General features: G+C 46.3%; 1 long non-coding RNA gene across 2 annotated transcripts in view; it reads right to left on the bottom strand.

Moving 5' to 3' along the window:
• Positions 1-3,928: 3,928 nt before the first annotated feature.
• Positions 3,929-5,474, bottom strand: part of LOC107184032 — a 9,554-nt gene continuing 8,008 nt past the window's right edge. For both annotated transcript variants that reach the window (XR_001514846.1, XR_001514845.1), the window contains exon 4: positions 3,929-4,199. This is a non-coding gene — a long non-coding RNA (uncharacterized LOC107184032). The remainder of the gene's footprint in view (positions 4,200-5,474) is intronic.

Here is a 5,474-nt window from a genome sequence, read left to right as displayed (position 1 = left end):
GCCTGGACATCAGGGGCCAAGAGCCAGGTAGACCGCAGTCACTTCTTGACCCGGCGCCGCCCCGAAGCAGCGGTTCAGATGGGCGCACGCAGGATCAGAACGAGGAAAGGGATGGCTTCTGGCCGCCCTCGGCCACTAACCGTGTCCCCGGCGCCGACCTGATCCCGCACTCTGGCTGCACTGACAGTGCCTCTGGCCCCCACTTGCAGGAGGAGACCTCTCTCCACATGAATGGTCTCTGAGTTCTGGATCTCCCCTGGATTGCGGGGGTGAGCCTAGAACTCCCCCGGATCCTCCCAGTGCTGCCCGGGAGAGGGCAGGTGGGCCGAACCCCCACACCTGGGCTGATGTGTTGGAGGGACGCTCCCCACGGCACAGCCCAGAAGGCCATTGCCCCACAAGAGATGTCTGCCTCCCTAGGGAGGTCCTCCGGACACTGCCCCTTATCCTGCTCCTGCCTACATTCACCTGCACGGTGCACCTGTCTTCTCTCAGACCTTTCAGGCTGCACCTGTTCTGTGCATTGTGGTTCCACCCAAGTCAAATAAACAGGAACTGCTCCCACGCGACATTTCTGTGGGCCTGAGTCAGTCTTGGCTCCCGTAGGAAAGACTGACCGAGAACCAGTGAACGGCGAGGACTTCCCAAGCTATTACTGTGGTCACTGTTGGGCAGGGCTGGGTGACGTCAGGGAATAACGCTCGCGTGTCTAAATTCTTAATCTACAGAAGCCAGAATTAGAAATTGTGGGTGAGTCATTTTGAGACAGATGGCATCTAATACCAACCAGAGGACCCATTTAAAAAAAAAAAAAACTGCTTCTAAATTTAAAATTGGGGGGAAATAATTACACTTACGTGTTTCAGTTAAAAAATTAAAATGCAAATTTTGTCTATATCACTTACCTGACTTTTTGGATTAAGGGACCTCCTGCCATAGAGAAGAGGTTTCTGGCTGAGCCAAGCATTTTGAGGTGAAAAGTCACCCACTAGAGCCTTTGTTTAATGTCTTCCTCTACATGGACTGAGATGCTTGGCATTTCTTTTTTTACAAGAACCCCAGGGAGAGGGAAGTCACATAATGTTCAGCTACCATACTTCACCCAAAATAAGCAATTCAATACAGAACCCCGGGCGTGATGTAATAGAATATGAAACCCGCAGTTCCGGGTTTTTTCTCCCACTGAAATGGTTTCTCAATAGGCAGATTTAAATCAAATATCAGAGAAGGAGAATAATAAGACCTCTCTGTGTCAGAGGTAGCTTGGAACATAAAGCACAAAAGCCTCTTTCATAGTCGGGATTAGTACTGGAATCTCTAGAATTAAGAGCTTTATTAAGTTAAGATTTGTTTCTGAAACCAAATCGAAGTGGAGATGAGATGAGCTATAAAGGATCGATTAAACAGGAAAATTTCATTTCTGAATAAGTGCATCACAAACCTACGATCAGAAGAAGAAACAAGCCTGGCCAGTGTAACTCAGTGATTGAGCGTTGACCTATGAATCAAGAGGTCATGGTTTGATTCCCAATCAGGGTAGGTGCCCAGGTTACAGACTTCATCCCAGTATGGGGCGTGGAAGAGGCAGCCAATCTACGGTTACCTCTCATCATTGCTGTTTCTATCTCTCTCTCCCTTCCTCTCTGAAATCAATATCCTATATAATAAAAGCGTAGTATGCAAATTATCCCCTTGACAACCAGGAGGTCATCCAGGAGTTCAACCAGGGGGTGGGGCTGGGCTGGGGAAGGGCGGGAGTACCCAGCCAGCAGCTGGCAGCCGCTAGGGACCCTACCAGTGTACGATTTCATGCACTGGGCCTGTAGTGTGAATATATACTAGAAACAAAATTTAGGTTTTAACACCCTCTCACAATTCCATCATTTTAATATGTGCTTACTAAAATTCAGTTTAGGCCATTTCTTTCAATGCTATTAGGCTGGGCACAGCCAAAACTTCTGTTGAATACCCAGGCACATGGTGTAAATACCCAGAAAGAACCTGTTTATCCATTCCCTCCCGCTTCCTGCATTGATGGAACACCATTTCCAATGCTTTGAAGAAATGAAGAATGAATTACAAGGCCCCGTTCAGTCTGTTTGAGAGATCAAGATGCCCACATTGGAAATAGAAAATGAGTGTCATAAAAGGGTCCTTCGAGCTCCTTCGTGACTCTGGATCCTTAATCCAGAGTGTGTCCCAAAAATATGTATACACACACTTTGAATAATTATAAAGGTAGCATATATTAAAATACATGTCTTTTTTTAAATGAATTACAAGGCCCCGTTCAGTCTGTTTGAGAGATCAAGATGCCCACATTGGAAATAGAAAATGAGTGTCATAAAAGGGTCCTTCGAGCTCCTTCGTGACTCTGGATCCTTAATCCAGAGTGTGTCCCAAAAATATGTATACACACACTTTGAATAATTATAAAGGTAGCATATATTAAAATACATGTCTTTTTTTAAAATATATTTCTTTATTGAATTCAGAGAGGAAGGGTGAGGGAGAGAGATAGAAACATATCAATGGTGAGCGAGAATCAGTGATCAGCTGCCTCCTGCATGCTCCCTACTGGACATGTGCCCTTGACTGGAAACAAACCTGGGACCCTTCAGTCCACAGGCTGATGCTCTTTCCACTGAGCCAAACCAGCTAAGACCTCATTCCTGTTCTTCATAGCATACGGAGGGGGGAGGGGGGGAGAGAGGAACATCCATGATGAGAGGGAATCATGGATCGGCCACCTCCTGCACGCCCCCTACTGGGCATGGAGCCCGCAACCCGGGCATGTGCCCTGGCCCAGAATCGAACCCGGGCCCCTTCAGTCCACAGGCCGACGCTATCCACTGAGCCAACCAGCTAGGGCTATTAAAATGCATTTCATTTTCAAAACTGAGCTATCAGCTGTTAAAGTGTTTATACACTTTTGGAGGACACCCTGTATTTTAGAAATCTTTTGTGACGACTGTAGATGCGCCTCTGAGGTATGTAAGATATTTACAGCTCAAGGCAATTGAGACCTTTCAGACTCAAGAGAGGCTTCTGCGTTCTGTGTCCCTTCCCCTCCCCTCCACACACACACACCCTTAACTGCCTAGAAAAATTTAAATTAGGAGCCTTGCCCATAATAAGAGGTTATCAGAGATAACCTTTTGAGCTCTCTATAGGGCAGGCCAGCTGCTCTTCTTACCATCCTGCAATGACCTTCTTCCCCTTTGAAACCCCGAGGTACTTATAGAAAACATTATTTCTTGTATAGCCCACTAGAATAAATAAACAAAGCCGCCCAAGGGCTCAGAGGTCTCTATTTGGCACACCAGTAACCCACGCCTCAGAGGGTTGGGAGGCACTGCCCCATGAGACGCACACCTCTGACTACCTCCACCTCATTCTCCAGCTGTGGCCTGTCTCCAGCTTACTGTCCCAACATTATTTGCAGCCTCCAATTCAACTCTTCATTTTCCTCAGTTCCCAAGTTTGGCAGCAACATTCCAGGCACTGAGTAGCCACTATCTGCAGAATAAGCGAATGGCCTTCTGGGCCAAATAAGAACTGAGGTCATAAATGATAAGGCCCAGCCACTCTGGCCCTGGCAGTAGCAGAGCCTGGAGCATAGCCCTGTCTCCCGTGAGGCCTCTGAGGAATTCTTTAACAGTGACCTTGGAAAACCACCCTTACAGTGTGAATAAATCCACCGAACTGAACTAGTACCAGCGAAGAAGGAACCGAACCTTCACTATAAACCACGGGTGATAATATCAACATTCCGGTGGAAAAAAACTCCAGAGAAACCATGGGAACTCCTACCAGGAAGGGGAGCAAAACAGTAATAACAGAACCAACAAGTAGCAAGAAGAGTGGACGGACCCAACTTCCCCTCCTAGTGAGATTGGAGACCACATTTTTAAATTCAGTGTTTAACTTTAATTTCATTTTTAAGTTTTGAAGTTTTTATCTTTAATCAGAAAGTACCTTCGGATCTCTGGGCTGGGTCTGAGGCACTAAGTCCTACATTTCATAAGTAAAATCCAAGGTGGGAGCATGTGAAGAGCCATTTGTTACTTCAGGTCACATGTAACTTCGTGTCATGGTTATTCGTGAAAAGCCTATTCCTATACAAAGTGTCTTCAACAGAATTTGAAGAAAGATGGAAGGCACTGACGAGAGAAATGTGGTTGAGCATGGTGCTCTGCCTACAAAAAAATGAGAAATGGGATGGAAAAGACTTTTAAAAGGTACCTTTCTGTGATGGACTGAATGTTTGTTTCCCCCCTAAAATTCTTATGTTGAAATCTTAACACCTGTGATGATAGGAGGTGTGGCCTTTGGGAGGTGATTAGATTGGGAGGGTGGGGCCTTCCTGAATGGGATTAGTGCACTTATAAAAGAGGCCCCCACATTACTCTCAGCCTTTTTCTTCCACCATGCAAGAACACAGCGAGAAAATAACAATCTATGAACCAGGAACTGGGCTTCCACCTGGTACTGAATCTGCTGGTGCCTTGATCTTGGACTTCCCAGCCTACAAAACTATGAGAAATAAATTTCTGTTGCTTAAGCCACCCAGTCTATGGTGTTCTGTTGGAGCAGCCCGAGCAAATGAAGACACGTTCCTATGAGGGAAGGTAAATAGGTAGCAAAAAAATTTGAGAGTACAGTGGGGCCTTGACTTACAAGTTTAATTCGTTCCGTGACGGAGCTCGTAACTCAAATTACTCGTATGTCAAATAAAAAAGTGAACAAGTGAGACACGTGATGCTGGGCTGATGTTGTGGCGTTCACTGTGACGTTCACTGCGCCAACTAGCAGTGGGGTATCTGAAGCTGGCTTGTAACCCGAATTTTAGCTCGCAACTCAAAGCAAAAAATCGGCCGAGAGATGGCTCGTATCTCAAAAAACTCGTTAGTCAGGAGTTTTAAGTCAAGGCCCCACTGTATGAAACAGTTGCTTACTTCAAAAAGGAAGACTTTTTTTTGCAGAGGGGAAGGAAGACGGAGAGAAAGAGAGAAACATCAATGATGAGAGGGAATCATTGATCGGCTGCCTCCTGCACAGCCACACTGGGGATCGAGCCCTTAACTGAGGCATATGCTTGAACCGTGACCTCCTGGTTCATAGGTCTTGGTTCAACCACTGAGTCACTCCAGCCAGACTGAAGACATCCTATCTAATAAAAGAGAAACATGGTAATTGGTGTACAACCGCTACCCTTCCCACTGGCTAATCAGGGGCGATATGCAAATTAACTGCCAGCCAAGATGGTGGCCAGCAGCCAGGCAGCTTAAATTGAACATGAGGCTTGCTTGCTTCAGTGACGGAGGAAACCAACGTTCCCCGCCTGCCTTGCAGGCCTCTGAGCCTGCCGTTTGAAACATTTTAACAAATATAGAAGCTAAAAAAAAACCCCAGAAACCAGCTTTCAGCGAGCTGGGATCTCAGAGCTGGAGTCAGAGCTGGAGTTATACATT

This window comes from Myotis davidii, unplaced genomic scaffold (genome assembly GCF_000327345.1).
Source record: "Myotis davidii unplaced genomic scaffold, ASM32734v1 scaffold120, whole genome shotgun sequence".
In the NCBI taxonomy this organism is placed as follows: domain Eukaryota; kingdom Metazoa; phylum Chordata; class Mammalia; order Chiroptera; family Vespertilionidae; genus Myotis; species Myotis davidii.
Note: the sequence above shows the minus strand (reverse complement) of the source record. Positions and strands in the feature narration are given on the sequence as shown.